This window comes from Mastigoproctus giganteus, chromosome 8 (genome assembly GCF_048544385.1).
Source record: "Mastigoproctus giganteus isolate SK-2022 chromosome 8, ASM4854438v1, whole genome shotgun sequence".
Lineage (NCBI taxonomy): Eukaryota > Metazoa > Arthropoda > Arachnida > Uropygi > Thelyphonidae > Mastigoproctus > Mastigoproctus giganteus.
In genome coordinates this window covers 131,087,298-131,110,414 of record NC_143582.1, presented here as the reverse complement: position 1 = coordinate 131,110,414, position 23,117 = coordinate 131,087,298, and the positions used below count along the sequence as shown (strand labels likewise).

At 38.7% G+C, this 23,117-nt stretch overlaps 1 protein-coding gene across 3 annotated transcripts in view; it reads right to left on the bottom strand.

Annotated features, from left to right (window-relative positions):
- Positions 1-23,117, bottom strand: part of LOC150081822 (MORN repeat-containing protein 3-like) — a 175,488-nt gene that overhangs the window by 62,492 nt on the left and 89,879 nt on the right. The gene's annotated exons all lie outside the window — the stretch shown is intronic.

Here is a 23,117-nt window from a genome sequence, read left to right as displayed (position 1 = left end):
ACGCAAATGTGTACATAACTATAGTTTCTGCAATGGTTTACAGCTTTTATACTCCTATATTCGTAATCAGTATCAAATATTTGCCTCAAATACAACAGATTGCGTATTTGCCTCAAATACAACAGACGGTCCCCACCCTGCTCTTCCAGCCTATCTGTGATTCACAGAATTTTATTTTCCGAGTGCAGTCTGGTAGACCTGTGTGTAGTTACTGTGTTTAACCTGTGTGTAGTTACGGGTTAAACTTGTCTGAACATGCACTCACTTGTTTGTACAGTCCACTCAACCACAGAATCTATGTAAGTGGCACATCTCTTATGCGGTCACAGTACTCCTGTAAAAACCGTTGTGATCTCTCATTGTGTGTTAGTTTTCTTTTAGTATGGCAACCAGAAAGTGTATAAACAGTCCCGTCATATTTTGTTTCATATGTGGTTGTTCTGTTCCTGTAAAGCAGAGGTGAAATATTACCAATTCTGTAAAAAAATCGTATTATGCATACTTTGACATAAAACTAGGCGATCGGGATAAATCGTGGGCACTGCACAAAGTATGCCATACATGTGTCGAACGTCTTAGAAAATGGAGTCAAGGAAAAAAGGTGTGCTTGCCATTCCTATGGTGTGGCGTGAGCCAGTAAGCCGAATGTTACTTTTGTATATGTGACGTTAAAGGTTACAATTCAAAAAATAAAAAGGACATGAAATATTCAGATCTACCATCAGCCATAAGGCCGGTTCTGCATGGACTTGATCTGCCTGTAAAACCTCTGCCAGAAACTTTGGAGTCCACATCTTCTTCCACCGAAGCAGAAGCTAAAGAGGTTAGTGAAGAGGAATGTTATCAACCAGAAAATATTTTAACACCACAACAATTCACACAAGTTGAACTGAATTATTTAGTAAGGGACTTAGGTCTTCCAAAGTATGCTGCTGAAATTCTGGGATTCAGACTTCAAGCAAAGAACTTACTTGCTCCAGGTACATCATTTTCCTGGTACAGAAATCGTGAAGGGAGTTTATACAGTATTTTTCACAAGAAGGTCCTCTCGTATATTGCAGTGATATCACTGGTTTAATAAGTGCCTTAGGAGCTCCATCATATGTTCCTAGTGAATGAAGACTATTTACAGACTCCTCTAAGACTAGTTTAAAAGGGATTCTCTTGTATAATGAAGATAAGTACACATCTGTGCCAGTTGCTCATTCAGTCTACTTAAAAAAAACTTATGACAATCTAAAGTTGCTTCTGGAGAAAATTAAATACCAAGATCACGAATGGCAACTATGTGGTAACTTAAAAGTGTTATGTATGTTATTGGGGCAACAGGGTGGGTACACGAAAATGCGATGCTTTTTTTGTGAATTGGATAGCAGAGCTAAAGCATTGCATTGGACAAAGAAGCAATGGCCTCGGAGGCACAATCTTACACTGGGGTCAAAAAATATTGTTCACGAAAGTTTGGTGAAGCCAGATAAAATACTTTTACCTCCACTGCATATCATGTTAGGCATAATGAAGCAATTTGTTAAAGCATTGAATAAGGATGGCAACTGCTTTAAGTACCTTTGCAGTAAATTTCCCAGTTTATCTGATGCAAAATTTAAGGAGGGTATCTTCATTGGTCCCCAAATTAGAAAATTGGTTTTAGACAGTCAGTTTGAAACTACTATGACTGACGTTGAAAAGGAAGCCTGGATTGCTTTTAAAAGTATAATGGAAAACTTTCTAAGAAATCATAAATCACAGGATTATGAGAAAATTGTTCAAAATATGCTCAAAAAACTTCGCAATTTAGGTTGCAATATGAGCATCAAAATTCACTTTTTGCATGCCCATCTTGATTTTTTCCCTGAAAATCTTGCACAGATGAGCAAAGAATAAGGGGAGAGATTCCATCAGGACATAAAGGAAATGAAGCAGAGGTACCAGGGAAGATGGAATACAAGCATGATGGCCGACTACTGCTGGTGTTTAAAAAGAAAGAAACTTGGCACTGTACATAAAAGAAAAATGATTAAAAGTTCTTTTCAAACAAACTAGAGACGAAGGTCTGATTAATGAAAGTTTCAGAATTTTGATTAATACTTGTTAGTATTTACGTATTTTTTGATATATGAAAATGTAATCCTATCAATTTGTCATTACTAAATACAATAAATTTATATACTTCCGTAAAAAACAATACTTTTTTATTTCATAAATTGTGACAAATGGAGGCCTGGACAAATGTTTTGTCTGAAGGGCCACATTAGGAATTCAAAAAGAAGGTGGACCGCAAGTAAAATACTAATTTTAGATATATATTATTTGTTATGAAGAAGAAATATAACATAAAAAAAAAATATTCTCTAACAACCAAGAATTTAATGAGATGAATGGAACTGTTTTACATCTTTTAACATTTTTTTTAATTTTGTGTGTTAATTTTCTAGTTGAGATTCTTAAAACTGCTTGTAAATGTTCATCGGTGATGCTTGATCGTAAAGAATTTTTATTTAGATTCATGATGGAAAATGTTTGTTTACATATGTAGGTTGATCCAAAAATAACCAACATTTTTCGGGCAAAATCTTTAAGTTCATCGAATTTGTCCGAATTAAGAGTATTGTAAAATTTACAGACCGACGGTGCAATTCCTTTAAATCGGTATCACACTGCAACTCTATAATCTGAAGTTGTAGTTCACTCAGTGCACTATCAATTTCTATTGAAAATGGGTCGCACACTATTGCCAAACTTGGCTCAATTTTTCAGAAGTCCCCAAATCTTTGTGAAAAGTCGTCATTCAAAGTGTTGATAATTTCACAATATTTTTCAAATTTATTTTCTGGAATCTTCAGCAACTCCATGGTTGGAAAGTGGTCTACCTTGTTAATCAATAAATGTCAAAGGAACAACTGGAGTTTTAATTGAAATCCATTCAAACTTTTTACCATATCATGGGCGTATAAATTTTTCTCTTGTAACACGGCTTTGAAAGTATTTAAGTGTGTCACGATGTCCAGGGAAACGCAAAATCACAAATCCAGTTATTATCAGTTAATTCAGGAAAGTCCATAGTATTTTTCAGTTTTAAAAACAGAATGATGTCATCTTTAAGATCCCATACTCGCCAAAGAACTTTTCCTAAGCTAAGCTATCGAATTTGGCTATGATAATTAATATCTGTATACTCGGATTCAATATCTTGGAGAAAATTAACAAATTGTCTGTGTTTCAGGCCCCTCGATCATATTAAATTTACTAGTTTAATAATACAAGATGTCACATATTCAACTTTTAACACATTTTTACATAATACTTGTTGATGTATAATACAAAGAACTGTAATTAAATTATAATCAGGATAATTTTCACAAATTTTATCCTGAATTTTCTTTAACGCTCCAACATTTTTATCTGTCAAACTTGGTGCTCCGTTGCTTGTTGCTTTTTGCAATTATATGAGAAATAACAAAACTTGCCTCTACAGTAGCTTCTTGTTCCTTAGTTAGCCCCGTAAACACATTTTGTTGTCTAGATAAATTTTGAATCAATCCATCAGCAGTTTTCTTTCTCGCTTCTGGAGTTAAATTGGCACCATATTCAGAATGTTTAGTAGTGAAATGTCTTTTAATATTGTACTCTTTCAACACTGAGACACTCTCCCGGCAGATGAGACAAATAGTCTTGTTATTTATGTTAGCAAAAAAATATTTTGTGTTCCACTCTTCATTGAAGACATGATGCTCTTGTTGAATTTTTCGTTTTTGATTCATTTTTAAAAGTGGGTAAATATTATTTTTATCAAAAGTACATCACCAAGGGTGTCAAGACTAATACTCAAGATTTCTAAGAGGTACAAGCTAAAGATTATAATGATTTATGCGCCAACATCGAGCCATGATGAAGAAGAGGTTGAAGAAATGTTCACCGAAATTGAGTCTTCTAGATGAGCAGAAAACCCACTACACTATTATTATGGGGGACTTCAATGCTAAGGTTGGAAAAAGGCAAAACAGTGCAGAAAGGAACTATAGGAAATTTTAGAATCAGTGAAAGAAATAAAAGAGGTGAAAGACTTGTGGAATTTGCAGAATCTCAAGGACTGTCAGTAATGAACACTTTTTTCAAGAAAAGGGTGAACAGAAAGTGGACATGCAAGAGTCCAAATGGATTAACAACTAATGAAATCGACTTCATCCTCACTAAATTGAGATACTGAGTTATGCAAAGCCATTAGAAAGAGACTCAGAGAGGACATAAGAAGATTTGACACCAGAAAAGTAGAATAAGCATTAAGGAAAAACAAAGGACTTAAATCAGCAGCCATGAGCAATAATATAGAAAGACAAATGATACTGAAACTGAAGAATAGCGATGGTTTACTTATAAATAGCAGAGAAGGCATAATTCAAATAGCAGAAGACTACTATAGAAAACTATACAAGGAACGAGGGAATGATGCCAGCAGTGGGAAAGATGGATAGCAAATTAGCAACACATATGACATACCCAATATTCTTCCTAATGAGGTAGAACATGCATTGATAAAAATGAAGAATCAGAAAGCCCCGGGGGAAGATGAAGTTACTGTAGATTTGTTAAAATTGGGAGGAAGAGATATAACACAAAAACTGGCAATGCTCTTCACAAAGTGCATTAGAAAAGTGTGTTGCCTAAGCAGTGGAATAATGCAATCATAGTTTTGCTGCATAAGAAAGGAGATAAATCAGAAATTGTAAATTATAGACCAATTAGCTTGATATCCCACATCTACAAGTTGTTCACAAGGGTTATTACTAACAGATTAGAAAGAATACTTGATGAGAATCAACTGAAAGTGCAAGCTGGCTTTAGGACAGGATTCTCAACTATGGATCACCTTCACATAATATCACAGCTAATGGAGAAAGCAAATGAATATAAAACATCATTATGCATGGCATTTGTGGATTATGAAAAGGCATTGGACTCCATACAGAATAAGGCAATGTTTCGGGCACTGGAAAGACAAGGCATAGATGCCCCATATATTATGATTTTGAAGAAAATATGACAACGCTACCTCCTTTATTAGACTAGTCTGTCTTTATTAGACAAAGACAGTAGCAAATTTAAAATCGAGAAAGGAGTTTGACAAGGAGACACTATCTCCGAATATGTTTACTGTTGCCCTTGAAGAAGCTTTCAGAAGATAAGACTGTTCGCAGAAAGGAGTCAATGTGAATGGAGAGTACCTAAACCATTTATGATTTGCAGATGACATTGTGGTCATAAGCCACGATCCCAAAAATTAGAGAAAAATCTTAATCAGTTATGCAGAGTTAGTAAAGATTTTGGACTAAAGATGAATATGACTAAAACAAAAGTAATGATGAACAAGTATGCCACAGAAAAGGACATAATGATTGAAGGAGCAGTAAATGAAAAGGTAGAGTCATATACTTATCTGGGACAAGTTTATTAGCTGGAAGTCAAGTGAAGAATAAATTTTGGATGGATAGCATTCAGGAAATATAGTCATATACTGAAGAGCAATACCCAGTTTGTCTGAAATGTAAAATAATGAACCAATGTATACTCCCCACCATGACTTATGGAAGTGAAACTTGGGCACTCACCAAAAGAATAGAAGAGAAGCTAAGAACTACACAACGAAAAATGGAACGAATTATATTGGGAATCAGACTGTTAGATAAGAAGAGAAACACATGGATTGGGCAGCAAACTCAAGTAATGGACATTCTTATCAAGACTAAAGAACTAAAATGGTCTTGGGCAGGACACACAGCTTGAAGACATGATGACAGATGGACTAAGAGAATAACAGAATGGTACCCAAGAGGAGCTAGAAGAACACCTGGAAGACAACAGTGGAGATGGATAAATGAAATTCATGAGTTTGTGGGTAGTAAATGGATGGCCATTGCACAAACCAGAAGGAACTGGAAAGTTGCTGGAGAGGCCTTCATCCTGCAGTGGATTGAAAATGGCTGATGATGATATTTTACATGGGACAAATGGCTTCCCGCTAGGGTTCTTTTAGGACACCTCTATAGAGAGCCAAAAATCAGGATGTAACACAAAATTTGAGATGGTTGGTCACCCTGGTGCTGAGGCATGAGAAATCTTGCAATCTTTATGGCAGGCATCGCAATATGGGAGGTGTGACTGGGTACACTGTTGTAATGGAGCTAGACACTTTTCTGCAGTTTTCCCAAACTGCTTTTCCTTGATGGCTTCACAAAGTTGCCTTATGAGGTTGCCATAGTACAAACCAGCGAGGGTGGCGATCTTTTCTGGGTAGTCAATGGTGATGTTGCTATGCTTTCTGCATCTCAAAAAACTGATGTCATCATCTTGCCAGCTGACAGAGCAACACAGAACCTCTTGGGAGACAGAGAACATGGATGCTTCCATATTATATTTTGTTAGAGTCTAGGCCAAAGTGATGAACCCATGTCTAATCCACTGTAACAAATGCAATACCAGAAATTTTGTAGATCCTCGGAAGCATTTTCAAGTTTATATGTTCTTGTTTATACTCGGGCATGACCACTACATCAGTAGAGTTTTTTTTTTTTTTTTAATGAGAACCCCAAACACGAGAGGTATTATAACCTATAGTACTTAGTACCGTGCTTGGGTTGAAGGTTGAGAAGACGAAAGAAGATCTTTGTTGATATTGGACTTGAACTTCTGTAGATTGTAATTTTCAGGAAATACGTATGAAGGAAGGTAGTTCCAGAAAACGGCAGTTGAATGAATAAATGAGGAAGATGAAAAGTTGGTTCTGTGGGTTTGAAGTTGGACAGTAAATGGATGTTGGCTGGTGGCGGCACGTGTTCGGACTGTTTTGAAAGAGAGAGCGGGAATTATAGAGGCCAATTCAGAAGAACAGTGCCCATGGAAGTATCTGTAGAAGAGGCATGCAGCAGAAACAGTGCGTCTATGAGAAAGCGAGTGGAGAGAGAGAGACTCTGTTAGAGATGAATCATTAATTAACCTAACTGCCCTCTTCTGAATGGAATCAAGAAGCCTGAGAGAGGTTTTGGGGGCACCACCCCAGATGTGGGAACAATATTCCATGGCAGGGCGGATTTGCGATTTATACAGAGTGAGCAGCTGTTTGGGAGAAAAGTAATGCCGAGAGCGAAAGAGAAAACCAAGTTTTTTAGATGCAGAGGAAGCAATATTTGTAATGTGCTTGTGCCAAGAGAGATTAGAAGTCAGGGTAATCCCCAAAAGGGATATATCATTTTGCCTAGAAATCGGAGTGTCACTATAGATAAGCATAGGAGCAGAAGAATCCTTTTTTGCGAGATATAAGACAAGATTGAGTTTTAGAAGGGTTGAAATCAACTAAGTTGTCTTTGCCCCACTGGAGAATTACCTGAAGATCGGCATTTAAGGAATTGGCAGCAGATTTTCGAGAACTTGAAGCTGATTGAGCTGGACAAGGTTTCTCAAAATGGAAAGTTGAATGCAATGTGCTATCATCAGCAAAACTATGGATAGGATTTCCAGTCAATGGAAGAAGGTCATTGATATACAAGAGGAAAAGAGTGGGGGAAAGAACTGAACCTTGGGGGACACCGGCATTAGTGGAGAAGTTAGAAGATAGAGAGCCATCTACCATCACCCTCAGTGAGCGATCAGAGAGAAAACTGGATAACCAATTACTAAAAACAGTTGGCAAACCATAAGATGGAAGCTTGTTTAGAAGACCTTTATGCCAAACACGATCAAAAGCCTTTGAGATATCAAGAGCAACTACTTGTGTTTCACCGAACCTTTCCATTGAATTAGTCCATAAATGGGTAACATAAGCCAGAATATCACCAGTGGATCGACACTGACGGAATCCATGCTGGCGATCGTTGATCAGACGGAAGGTTTCTAGGTAGTTTAAGAGTTGGCGGTTAATTGATTTCTCCATTACTTTAGAAAGAGTAGAAGTAATTGCAATGGGACGATAATTGGATGGGAGGGATTTGTCACCCTTTTTAGGAACTGGCTGGATATGAGCAAATTTCCAAGCAGAAGGAAAAACACCTTTGGAATAAGAAAGTGAAAAAAGGCGGCAAAGAATAGGAGTAAGTTCAGGAGCACAGGTTTTGAGAACAGGTGGAGAAATACCATCAGGACCTGGAGCTTTCTTAGCATCAAGATTCATCAAAATCCTTCTGATATCCTTTTGACGGAAGACCACAGGAGGTTGAATGGAGCGTGTTAGGAATGGTGGGAGGTGTTTTACCAAGATCATTAATACATGAGCTCGAAGAAAAATGGGATGCTAGCAGGTCAGCTTTATCCTTGGCTGAAGTGACAACAGAACCATCTGGTTTGGACAGAGCTGGGAGCAGAGATGGACAAAAGTTGCGGCCAATAGCTTTGGCAAGAGACCAGAATGCTCGTCTACCATTAGGGCAAGAAGCAAGTTTTCTACTCTTAGCCTGTTCAAACTCTAGTTTGGATTGATTAATAACTGCTTTACAATTGTTGCGAGCTTTGGTGTAGGCAGAAAATGAAACTGAAGAATTAGAAACAAGCCAATTACGATATGCAACGTTCTTCTCTTGGACAGCCTTAGCACATTTATTGGAAAACCAAGGTTTAGATAAAGGACGAGATTTTAAAGTGGAGTGTGGGATAAAGGATTCCATTCCTGCAAGAATAATTTCACTGACACGATCTGAGCAAACGTTGACATCAGAAGTTTTGAAACAGTAATCAGACCAAGGAAAAGAAGAAAAGAAGTCTCGCAGGTCATCCCATTTTGCATTCTTGTAATGGCAAACAATACGAGGTTGGGAATAGCCATGAGATAAAGGTTCCATTGGAGAAGAGACAATCACCAAGTTGTGATCTGAAGTGCCTAAAGGACCTCTTACTTCAACCTTGTACTTAGAAGGGTTGTTTGTGAGAAAAAGATCAAGCGTATTGGCTGTATGATTAGGATTGTCCGGTATTCTTGTAGGTAAATGAACAATCTGTGCTAGGTCATTAGTAACTGCAAAAGCCTCAGCATCTCGACCTGCTGGGTCGATGTGACTAGAAAACGGAGGCCAGCTGGAGTTGTGAACGTTAAAATCACCAAGGAAAATTACCTCATTGTTAGGAAAGTTGGATTGGAGAAAGTCAAGTTGCAAAGAGAGGAAGTCAAAGAACTCCAAGTGATTAGTGGAGTTGGGAGAACGGTAGAGACAACAGATGAATTTTACACAATGAGGTAGAGAGATTTTAAGCCAGGAAGATCAAAGAGAGGAGATTCCAAATTGCCAAGTCTCTGACAGGGAATATCAGAACGGACATATGCACAAGTACCACCTTTGAGGCGAAAGGAATCATACAGGAAAAAATTTGGACATCTGAGATGAGCAGTAGTTGAATCAACTGATAACTGAGATTCAGTCAGAAAAAGTACATGGGGTTTGGAAGACTGCAAGTGGAAATGGACATCGTTGAGATTAGAATTGAGACCACGTATATTTGTGAAATGAATTAGGAAGTCCTTGGGAGGTTTAGATCTTTTCGCAGATAAGCTTGCTCTATTATTTTGACAATTCATGGTGTATTCAATAGTAAGAAAAAGTGGGTGGGACATGCTGTATGAAGTAATGAAATTTTTGGATATGGCGTACATGTGGTAAGAATATACCCAGATCCTTGACATAACGTGGCCTCGACAATGCTCCCCGCATACACACTACTCGGACTCCCTCGTTTCACTATCTGGCAGAGTAGAGGTAGCAAAATTATACACTAGCTGATCCGGAAGCTTCCTAGAGAGTTACCAATAGGTTCAGTCTGGTGTACTAACTAGCGGCCGGCCTGCGAACACCGTTTTAGAGCTGTACCCTCGAAATGTAAGGAATATTGGATCTCGCCACGACATTCATCATAACCTCAAAAATCATCAATCATACTGCATGATGGAAGAGATAGGGTAGGGTTGGCCGGAACTTAGCTCTAGAGACTAAACATGGGTTCCACCACTTCAAGCCTCCAATAAGCAAAGTGGTGGTATTTCACCGGTTGATGAGAGTCATCTACCACCTAGTACTGCCTGGTAACATAGAGGGGCGGCGTTCCTCCATGTGGTGTGGACACCACACCTCGACCCCTGCTTACGTTGGTTCACACCTGGGTGGTCACCCACCATGTACTTGTGCATGAAGGTTATACCCAGGATTACTACAGTCCCACCATCGTGAAGGTGCAAGCAGAGGATTTGGCTGTCATAGACCGTCCGGACTTCGCCGAAATTGGGTTCACTTTGACTTGAGTGTCACCCGAATATCAGTTCCATCAGCGTTTTAGACTCCCAGGTAGCAAGAACAGCTTGTCTGGCATATCTGAGAGAATGTCTGTGACAACCTCAAGGAAGATGAGGAAGTTTACAATAAATCATCAATATAAACGTTAATCATATTTAGCAGTCATGGGCTTGAACCCTAGTCCACTCAAAGAATGTGTGCTACTGCACTTGTGCTCCTAACCACTCAGCTATGTTGGTGCTGTACATTGGGACTTACAATCATCTCCAACCAGACCACATGGTCCTTACTCTCAGCCAATTTGTAAACATTTTGGCTGTGTGTTTTGTCTTTGCGTCCTTTAGTTGAAGTGATTTTTTGTGTTGTGTTTATTTGATATAAATTATGTATTGTATTCGTGTACTTAAAAACGTTGTGTATGTATTGCATTATACAAAGGGTACTAGGAAAGTTTTGCAATACAGCTTTGTTTATTTAATTTTTTCAAAGTAATTTCCTCTACATTCAATACACCTCTCCATCCTCCGAAACCAATCTTTAAACCAATTCTGCCAAGTTTCACTAGGGAGTAAAGCACACTCGTTGTCCCAAGCCCGTAGAAGGTCCTCATCACTGGAAAACCGCTTGTCTTTTAGCTTCATTTTCACATGCGGGAACAGTGCAAAGTCACAGAGAGCAAGGTCTGGACTGTAGGGAGGGTGCTCGAGAAGTTTCAGTCCTGTCGTGGTCAAATATTCGGTGCAGGCTTTGGCGCGGTGAGCTGGAGCATTTTCGTGATGGAGGTACCAGGTGTCCATTCTTGACTTTGGCCGCAGGTTCTTCATAGATCAATGACTTTAGGCAGGCATTGTTCAGTATACCACTTAGCTGTGACTGTCTTCTGCATGTCCAAAACGACACGTTCCACAATTCCACTCGATTTGAAAAATACAGCTAACATTTTCTTCTTTACAGATCGGGATTTTCTGACAATTACGGGTGTGTCGTCATCATCAAAGACCCAAACTTTGTTTTGAGCCTTGGTCGGCAGATGGTAATAGTACAGCCAAGTCTCGTCACCTGTCACGATGTTGTTCACATACCGAGATTGTCCCTTATCAAACTTTTTTAACATCTCCCGGCACCAAGTCACACGTCGTGTCATCTGCTCTTCAGTCAGTTGATGCGGCACCCAGAGAGAACAAAGTTTCTTCACGTGCAAATGATCTTGCAGAATCGAACGAATTGCTGGTACATTTAGGCCCAAAGTATCCTCTATCTGTTGGTAGGTCACTCGCCTGTTTTCGTCAAGCATTTTCCTCACAGCAGTAACGTTTTCCTCCGTAACTGACGTTCGTGGCCTTCCCGGCCTCTCAGAATCCTCCAGAGTGAAATTTCCCCTTTGGAATTCTCTATACCACCTGAATATCGTTGTACGATGTGGACAGTCATCTAGTGCAAGAGTCATTTCTTCTAAGCATTGGTCTATGGTTAAACCACGCACGAAATTATACCGCAAAACTGTCCTTATCTCATTTCGTGACCACGATGCCATCGCAAGCACTTTACACTCTCACTACTAATGAATAACTGAGCCCATCGACTTGGCGCGGCGGCTACTATGCACGTATGAAAATGTCTCAACATGCAGCGACAAACAGCTTCCTGTGATTCATTGTTCCGTCATATTGCAAAACTTTCCTAGTACCCTTTGTATAGTGAAAATTTCAACTTCCAAGGTCTGGGAACGAATTACCAAAAAACAATGTGTTATTGGGTTCACAGTCTTTGTGTGTGTGTGTTCGATGCAGAGAATGTGAAGAAATTAGGTGCCAATTCAGAGTTCTGATGGGCAATTATAAGAGTTTGAAGAGTAGGGTAGTTGCCCTCTAAGGAATTAAAATAGATGGCCCATCAAGCTCTCAGCTGCCCAACTCAATTCCAGGGCAACATAGTAGCAATCACCAAGGCAGAATGCAGTGGTCCAACAGGAGTTGGTTATTGTCAGGGAAATGAGAAATATTTTATTCAAGAAAGATAGGTGGAATAGGATATGTCTGCCAGGAGCAAAAAGGTTATAGAGCAATATTAACTTTTAATGGCAAAAAAGGTGATATTGATGTACATATTGGCACTAATGATATTAAGAGTAGGACTTACTTAACAATTACAGGGCAATGTTGGGAGAAAGTCATCAGTTAGGATTCAATTTGAAAGTGTCTGCAATTCTGTCCAGATACTATAGGAGGGAGTACATGAAAAGTACATGTGCAAGGCTCATGGGGTAGAATTTTTCTAAGGTATGGTCTGTGCTTCTTAACATGAGAGACTGTTTTTACAGGGATGAGATACATTTAAATAGCAGGGTTGAAAGAATATTTGCTGATTATATTGAGACAGTCATAGATGGGTCAGAAAACTGCCAGCTTGGCAGGATACACAGACTAACAGATCAACTAGAGCTGCAGGCAGTGGTGAAGGTGATTCTTGCTCTACTTCTATTGGAAAATGCAGCAGCCTAGACAGCAAGGTGTCAAGGATATCAGGTCTTGTTCTTGTTCATAATGGAACAAGTGAATACATAGTCTATGTACGGATAACTAAGAGTGAAAATGTTTGCATGTATACTAATGCTAGGAGCATTGTAAATAAATTTGATGAATTTCTAGGGATAGTGGAGACAAGATGTCACTCAGACATAAGTGGTGCTGAATGCGAATATGGTTAGTACAATTTTCTAATATTCTTAGTATACAGGAGGGATGTAGGAATTATGCTCTTAGTTATGAAGCATATTAAATCTAAGGCAGTGCATCCAGTTGACATTGGTGACCAGTTCAATGTTGAGTAAGTTCGGTGTGACATAAGCATTGGGAAAACAAAATTGAGAGGAGGAGTGTATTATAGCTCCATTGACTGTGATGAGTACACCAAACAGCTATAAACAAAAATAGAATGGTCCAGTAAATCAGGATGTCTTATAATGGGAGATTTTAACTTTCCAGATGTTGACTGGAATTTGTTCGATGGTCACTCACATATTGGCAAGACTTTTTTTAGATTTCTTGGGTGACTGTTTTCTACAGCAGCATGTTAGAGAGACAACAAGAGGAAGCAATACTCTTGATCTGGTTATCAGCAGTGATTATACATGCATTTAGAATCTGCAGGTAGCAGCGATCACAGGGTACTAATGGAATTTAATTAAAGATATAACTACTGTCAAGAGTAAAGGGAAGGGTTTTGCTTTTGTAAGGGTGACTACAGTAGTTTGATTTTTTTATATTTTATACATTTTTTTTTCTGATATCCTTAATCTGGGTGGCTGTGGAATTTTTTCTGGCACCCACTGGTATAGCGCTACCCCAGTGGGTGCAAGATTTTGCCCATTAAGACAGACACATGTTTCATGCTTAGTTGTTGCCTACCTTCTCTTGGTGTAGACGGATGCTATGTTCAGTGGCTCCAGAACTGATGTTCAGGAGCAGCTGGAGCGTAACGTACCATACATGTCTACACATCTACAGTGGTCTCAGACAGATTTGAAATTCTATGCAGTGGAACCAACTGATGTTATTAACAATAGCAAATTCTAAACAGGAATCATTGAGGAAAGTAATCATTTGGTCCTTGAGGTTGTCACAGACATTCTCTCAGATATGCCAGACAAGCTGTACTTGCTACCTGGGAGTCTAAAACGCTGATAGAACTGATATTCGGGTGACACTCAAGGCAAGTGGACCCAATTTCGGCGAAGTCCGGACGGTCTGTGACAGCCAAATCCTCTGCTTGCACCTTCACGATGGTGGGACTGTAGTAATCCTGGGTATAACCTCCATGCACAAGTACACGGTGGGTGCCCACCTAGATGTGAACCAACGTAAGCAGGGGTCGAGGTGTGGCGCCCACACCACACCACATGGAGGAATGTGGCCTCTCTATGTTACCAGGCAGTAGATGACTCTAATCAGCCGGTGAAATACCACCACTTTGCTTATTGGAGGCTTGAAGTGGTGGAACCCATGTTTAGTCGCTAGAGCAAAGTTCCGGTCAACCCTTCCGTATCTCTTCCATCATGCAGTATGATTGATGACCTTTGAGGTTAGGATGAACATCGTGGCGAGATCCAATATTCCTTACATTTCGAGGGTACAGCTCTAAAACGGTGTTCGCAGGCCGGCCGCTAGTTAGTACACCGGACTGAACCTATTGGTAACTCTCTAGGACGCTTCCAGATCAGCTAGTGTATAATCTTGCTACCTCTACTCTGCCAGATAGTGACTGGAGGGAGTCCGAGTAGTGTGTATGCGGGGAGCATTGTCGAGGCCACGTTATGCCAAGGATCTGGGTATATTCTTACCCCGTGTACGCCATATCCAAAAATTTCATTACTTCATACAGCATGTCCCACCCACTTTTTCTTACTATTGAATACACCACGAATTGTCAAACTAATAGAGCAAGCTTATCTGCGAAAAGATCTAAACCTCCCAAGCACTTCCTAATTCATTTTACAAATATACATGGTCTCAATTCATGAGACCACGTATGCCAAACCCCATGTCCTTTTTCTGACAGAATCTCAGTTATCGGTGATTCAACTACTGCTCATCTCAGATGCCCAAATTATTCGCTGTATGATTTCTTTCGCTTCAAAGGTGGTACTTGTGCATATGTCCATTCTGATATTCCCTGTCAAAGACTTGGCAATTTGGAATCTCCTCTCTTTGATATTCTCTGGCTTAAAATCTCTCTACCTCATTGTGTAAAATTCATCTGTTGTCTCTACTGTTCTCCCAACTCCACTAATCACTTGGAGCTCTTTGACTTCCTCTCTTTGCAACTTGACTTTCTCCAGTCCAACTTTCCTAACAGTGAGGTAATTTTCCTTGGTGATTTTAATGTTCACAACTTCAGCTGGCTTCCGTTTTCTAGTCACACCGACCCAGCAGGTCGAGATGCTGAGGCTTTTGCAATTACTAATGACCTAGCACAGATTGTTCATTTACCTACAAGAATACCGGGCAATCCTAATCATACAGCCAATACGCTTGATCTTTTTCTCACAAACAACCCTTCTAAGTACACAGTCGAAGTGAGAGGTCCTTTAGGCACTTCAGATCACAACTTGATGATTGTCTCTCTTCTCCAATAGAACCTTTATCTCATGGCTGTTCCCAACCTCGCGTTGTTTGGCATTACAAGAATGCAAAATGGGATGACCTGTGAGACGTCTTTTACTTGGTTGGATTACTGTTTCAAAACTTCTGATGTCAGCGTTTGCTCAGATCGTGTCAATGAAATTATTCTTGCAGGAATGGAATCCTTTATCCCACACTCCACTTTAAAATCTCGTCCTTTATCTAAACCTTGGTTTTCCAATAAATGTGCTAAGGCTGTTCAAGAGAAGAATGTTGCATATCGTAATTGGCTTATTTCTAATTCTTCAGTTTCATTTTCTGCCTACGCCAAAACTTGCAACAATTTAAAGCAGTTATTAATCAGTCCAACTAGAGTTTGAACAGGCTAAGAGTAGAAAACTTGTTTCTTGCCCTAATGGTAGCTGAGCATTCTGGTCTCTTGCAAAGCTATTGGCTTCAACTTTTGCCCATCTCTGCTCCCACCTCTGTCCAAACCAGATGGTTCTGTTGTCACTTCAGCCAAGGATAAAGCTGATCTGCTAGCATCCCATTTTTCTTCCAGCTCATGTATTAATGATCTTGGTAAAACACCTCCCACCATTCCCAACATGCTCCATTCAATGCCTCCTGTGGTCTTCCGTCAAAAGGATATCAGAAGGTTTTGATGAATCTTGATGCTAAGAAAGCTCCAGGTCCTGGTGGTATTTCTTCACTTGTTCTCAAAACCTGTGTTCCTGAACTTACTCCTATTCTTTGCCGCCTTTTTTCACTTTCTTATTCCAAAGGTGTTTTTCCTTCTGCTTGGAAATTTGCTCATATCCAGCCAATTCCTAAAAAGGGTGACAAATCCCTCCCATCCAATTATCATCCCATTGCAATTACTTGTACTCTTTCTAAAGTAATGGAGAAATCAATTAACCACCAACTCTTAAACTACCTAGAAACCTTCCATCTGATCAACGATTGCCAGTATGGATTCCGTCAGTGTCAATCCACTGGTGATATTCTGGCTTATGTTACCCATTTATGGACTAATTCAATGGAAAGGTTCGGTGAAACACAAGTAGTTGCTCTTGACATCTCAAAGGTTTTGATCGTGTTTGGTATAAAGGTCTTCTAATTAAGCTTCCGTCTTATGGTTTGCCAACTGTTTTTAGTAATTGGTTATCCCGTTTTCTCTCTGATGGCTCTCTGTCTTCTAACTTCTCCACTAATGCCGGTGTCCCCCAAGGTTCAGTTCTTTTCCCCACTCTTTTCCTCTTGTATATTAATGACCTTCTTCCGTTGACTGGAAATTCTATCCATAGTTTTGCTGATGATAGCACCTTGCATTCCACTTTCCATTTTGAGAAATCTTGTCCTACTCAATCAGCTTCAACTTCTCGAAAATCTGCTATCAATTCCTTAAATGCCGATCTTCAGGTAATTCTCCAGTGGGGCAAAGACAACTTAGTTGATTTGAACCCTTCTAAAACTGAATCTTGTCTTCTATCTTGCAAAAAGGATTCTTCTGCTCCTCCTATGCCTATCTTTAGTGACACTCCGATTTCTAGGCAAAATGATAATCTCTTTTGGGGATTACCCTGACTTCTAATCTCTCTTGGTACAAGCACATTACAAATATTGCTTCTTCTGCATCTAAAAAACTTGGTTTTCTCTTTCGCTCTTGGCATTACTTTTCTTTCAAACAGCTGCTCACTCTGTATAAATCGCAAATCCGCCCTGCCATGGAATATTGTTCCCACATCTGGGGTGGTGCCTCTCAGGCTTCTTGATTCCATTCAGAAGAGGGCAGTTAGGTTAATTAATGATTCATCTCTAACAGAGATGAATCATTAATTAACCTAACTGCCCTCTTCTAACTAACAGTCTCTCCACTCGCTTTCTCATAGACGTACTGTTTCTACTGCATGCCTCTTCTACAGATACTTCCATGGGCACTGTTCTTCTGAATTGGCTTCTATAATTCCCGCTCTCTCTCTTTCAAAACAGTCCGAACACGTGCTGCCACCAGCCATTTACTGTTCAACTTCAAACTCACAGAACCAACTTTCCATCTTCCTTGTTTATTCATTCAAATGCTGTTTTCTGGAACAACCTTCCTTCATACGTATTTCCTGAAAATTACAGTCTACAGAAGGTCAAGTCCAATGTCAACAAATATCTTCTTTCGTCTTCTCAACCTCCACCCAAGCATGGTACTAAGTACTATAGGTTCTAATACCTCTTGTGTTTGGGGTTTACGTAAAAAAAAATAGAAGCTACCATGCTTTTCATACCAATAAAGAAATACTATTCAAGGCTTAGACCTAAAAGGATGCCAGATGAGCTATTGAGACATGTGACAGAAAAGAAAAGTGCATGAGATGCATATAAATTATCAGGTAGCATGGTAGATAGAAACTATGTAATCAGGTCACAAAGGAGGCAAGTGAAGACAGATTATGAGAAGTCTCTAGAAAAGAATAGTAGCAAAGATTTCTATGCTTACATTAAGAGTAGAAGGAAGGGGTTGAATCACATTGGCCACTTGATGGCAATGGATTAACTGTTTATCTTCCTGCTGAGGTCTAGGCATCAGACTACAAGAGCTGCTGATAATACAAGATAATCGATAATGTTGCAAATCTAGGACATATAATACCACCATGGATAAACCACCCCACAGCTTGTAAACTCTTCACACAAAACTGTAAAAAAATACTTTATCAGACATCAACTTTCAGCAACTACATGCAGTACATAGAATGCAGTATCCCAACCACATACCAATAAATACAGAGGATCAAAATCAGAGAACCATGTAGGAGCAACAGCAGTTTTCCCAGATATTACACTGTCACACCAACTCCCAAAAGAATGCAGAATTAGTAACAGTTCAAATAGCCCTGGAGCACTTCAGAACCACATACCACTTGAGAACAGTAATATATTCCGATTCATTAAGTGCAATCTAAGCCATACAAAATACAAACAATATAACCCATCCAGTACTCTGGCAAATTAAACAGATACTAACAGACTTAACAAAAGAAAAACAGGAAATACTTTTATGCTGGATACCAGGACACAAAGGGATAAAAAGAAATGAAGAAGCTGACAGAATTGCAAAATCAACAATAACCTCCAGAAATTTTCCTCAGTTCCACATAAGGACTACAAGCTAATCATTCAAAACTAATGTCTAACACAATGGCAAGAACTCTGGCAAAAACAAACATTGAATAAATTATATGAAATAAAACCAAATGTTGAGCATTGGAAAACAAACACAAGAAAATCAAGGATAGAAGAAGTTATTCTGACCAGATTATGGATAGGACATATACATTTCACATATGGTTATCTACTGGGTGCAGAAGAACCCCCCCCCCCAAGATGCCAAGCATGCAAATCTGTCCAAACAATTAAACATATACTGATAGAACGTCCAAAATGTTGCAGTAGCATACTGTCATTACTGTCATTAGCAGCCCTACCAACATTTGTATCATCTGCAAACTTGGAAATTATGCCTGATATAATATTAGTAGTGGCAACTGATGAATCCAAGGATGTTGTAACTATGGCCAGGGTGTTTGCATACTCGACTCATTTGTTACTTATTTTAATATAATTGGATAGATTCCATCAGCTCCAGGTGCTTTATTTACTTTTAGCTTCAATAATTTCACTTCCACTTTCTTTCCATTTATCACAAAATCATTTAGCTCTCAGTTATAACTTGGTACACTTCCAGAGTTCACATCCTAAAAAAGCTTCTTCATGCATGAATGTAAATGAAAAATATTTATTCACTTTGTGTCAACAATCTGATCAAGGTGTTGATAAATAGAACCATCAATAGTTATGCCATTCACATCTATTGGCCAATGTGATTCATCCATTTCCTTCCACTCTCAACAAAAGCAAAGAATTCTTCACTACTTTCTTTCATTCTTAGCAAAATAACTTCTCATAATTTGCCTTAGTTTATCTAACTCCCTTAATGTCTTGATTGAATAACATTTTTTATGTCCTGCAGATTTTAGCATTAGCATTAGTAGAGGCATATGATGCAAGAAAGCAAGCTTATATAGCATCAGCCCCAAAAAAAAAAAAAAAAAAAAAAAACTTTCCCATTTCACCCATCCATTAACTCCAAATGTTTGTCTAGTATTGCCTTGAATTTATTTAAGCTATCAACTTCTATGACAGATAGAAGTTTGTTCCAGCAATCAACCACCCACTGGCTAAAGGCAAATTTCCACACATATATTCTACAACTGACTTTCCTCAATTTGAATTTATGCCCCCTCAGGTTAATAATCTGGGCAAGAGGAAGAATTTCATTAGCATTGAGCTTACTCAAACCATTGAAGGCCTTATGCACCTCTATCAGATCACCTCGCAGGTGCCTAGGTCTCCAGGCACTGCAATTTGCAGAACTTAAGTCTTTCTTTGTAAGAGGAAACCCCTTTGTTCCATTCACCAATCTCGTTGCCCTTCTCTGTACTTGTTCGAGCAGCTCTACATTCTTCCTAAAATGAAGCCTCCAAACCATTGCCTTATACAAGGGGATAATCACCTCCTTATCCTTGCTAGAAAATTCCTGTATATCACAGACAAGACACCATGAGCTACTCTTGCAGACTGTCTGCACTGCTCAGAAAACTCCATATCTGACTGCACAATTACCCCTAAGTCTTTTTCATTCTCTATCACCCTAAGTATAATATTTTTGTGTTCCTTGATAATTTACAGTTTTGAATCTGACATTCATTTAGGTCTAAGGTTTAGACCTTGAACACTCTCCCTTAGTTGGTATATAAAGCTTAGTAGCTTCTATGATTACTTTCCAAAATACTTCCCATCAGAAGATCATTAGTTAGTCCCACTGAAGAGAATTTAAAACTATCTAGTAACCTTTACAAAAGCAAAATCCCTTCCCTTTACCCACAAGATAGTTATAATCCCTTCCCTTTACCCACAAGATAGTTATATCTTAGTAGATCCTACATCAATACACTGTAATCACTCCCACTTAGTGGTTCCTTTTATCTGAAGAGCCACTGCTGATAATCAGATCAGGAATACTGCTTTCCCTTGCTGCCTCTATAACATACTGGTGTCAAAAACAGTTATCCAACAAATCCCAAATAGTCTTGCTCCTGTGAGAGTGACTAAGCCACAAGTTCCAGTCAATATCTGTAAAGTTAAAATATCCCATTATAAGACATTCTTATTTACTGGCCCACTCTATATGTCTGTACTGTTGTTTGTTATACTCATTACAGTCATTTGGCTTATAACACCTGCGCTCATTTTTATTTTTCAGTGCTTATGTCACAACAAACTGACTCACACTGCACTGGCTACAACCATCAAGAGGTGCAATACCTTCAGTGGGCTTCATAAGTAAATGGATAATCACCTTCCAAGTCGTGTGTGTGTGTGTGTGTGTGTGTGTGTGTGTGTGTGTGTGTGTGTGTGTGTGTGTGTGTGTGTGTGTGTGTGTGCTTCACACCATTATTGCTGAACTGGGCACTCAGTGAGAAGTGTTTTTTCTCACTCTCTCACACACATTCCCATCCATTCTGCCTGGCAAGTAGGAAACTGACCATCCAAGTTTACATATGACAAATGGTCCACCTCCATGTGACAAAGGATGGGTACCAAGTGTGCTTATGCTTTTGCTACTCCCTGGTAGTTAAGAGGACAGTCATACAACACAACATAACTACACACTATACCACATACCCACTGACAGCTCAACAGAGTATATGTATCATCACTAGAGAAATCACGCAGAGTTAAAAGAAACCTCTGGCACTGCCTTCACCAATATACAATGTCCTTTCTGAACACAATACATACACCATATTCAAATTCTCCATCCTTATATTTGAGTAGCACAATGTTTCTGATATACCTATACTGTCTGCATTTGATGACTTAATCATTACATCAAATTTGTTTAATAAAGATTACCAGTGCTGGTCTACAAATAAGTATACATGCAGCAGTTTTTGCTCTTAGTAACCCCAACACAGCTCATGTAGTTGCATGAGAACCCTCAGCATACCTCGTAAACCCCCACAACTCACTCTCCATGCTGTTGCATGTCCCAATACAAGCTAGCAGTTTTCCCACCTAACTAACATTACCTTGATAGCATCAGCAAATATTCTTGCACCCTTTCCATTTAAGTGTATCCCATCCCTGTAGAAGCAGTCTCTCGAAGCACAAACTATGCTAAGAAAAATTCTCCCCCACCAAGTCTTGCACAGTCTCTCCAAGGCCAAATTGATTGAAAAGGCTCTCTTTGTGTACTCCCTCCTACTGTTTCCGGGCAGAACTACAAACACTTTTAAATTTAATCCTAAACTTGCAGATTTTTCTCAACACTTTTCTCTGTCTATTAAGTATATTCTCAAATCTCCTATTCTTAATATCATTAGTACCAATGTATAACAGTAATTGCCATTTACTCTGTTCTTATTCCACCTTATATTTACTCTGTTCTTATTCCACAATATATTTCCCATTTCTTTGAAAATAGTCACCAATGAATAGCTGCATGCTGTGCAACCAGCACTCTGCTCTGGAAGATGCTGCTGCTGTTGTCTGTTGCATGAGTATTAGCTCTAGTGTTGAGATTCACAGCAAAGTGTGTTTGATGGATCCCTCATTTTAATTTCTTCAATGGAATCAACCCTGGTCTTCAAGCTTTCATTTTTACCCATCAGACCACTGAATTTGCATTTAATTTTCTCACACTGTTTACATGAAAACACACAGGGGCATTCCCTTTGGCTCTGTCATATTCCACTATGGATCACTTTGTAAATCAGAAACAAGTAGCACACTGTATAATGCCATGATTCATACGATTACCATCAGGAGCTGGTAAAGCAACAGGAAGTATGTACTATGTGATACGGTTATATTATAAAATTATGCTTGTATTATTATAAATTTATAGTTTGCAGATTTAATATAAATGCTTCTAATATTGATTATGCTCCTGCAGAATTACAGAGTAGAGTACTAAATATTATTATACTGTGCTTATATCGATTCAGTGAACAACAGTGCCAGAATTCTTTCACACATTGACCTTCATTTTTTAAGCAATTTCAAAGGCCAAGTGAGAAATAATTACATCTACTATATCAAATAAACACAAATAATAATTATCTTCTAATTTTAAATAAATGAACAAAACCAATAATTTTTGGAGATTTCAGGAATAAGTTGCAGGGTCCAAAGTTTAAAATTGAATGAAGTATTTTAAGCAAGGATAAAATAATAGTTTTTTTTTTTTTTTTTTTTTTATTTCTAATTTGTAATTAAAAGAGAACACTGTGCTCATTCAGCAGAGTAAAAAAATCAAGAACTGCCACCGATCACAATTTGCACATGGTCTTAAACGTCAGTAACAAAAAATTGCTAATTTGTATGAAATCCAAGTGTATTCTAATACCTGCATATGCAAAGTTCTCTAAGCTACCTTAATGGGCATTAACACATCTTAATGCAATACTCCAGTTAAATATGAATAGATTAGGGAAATCATCTAAATTTTTAAATGATGGGCTAGTGCCCACAAACAAAAGTGAACATTTCAATTTCCTCACTGTGAAGTGAAGTCTGTGTTTCCAATCTCTTGTTGATAATAACAACTTGTGAAACAGCTGCTGGTGGCTTACATAACCAAGCCTCTGGGTGTAAAATGAAGAAAAGTACCATA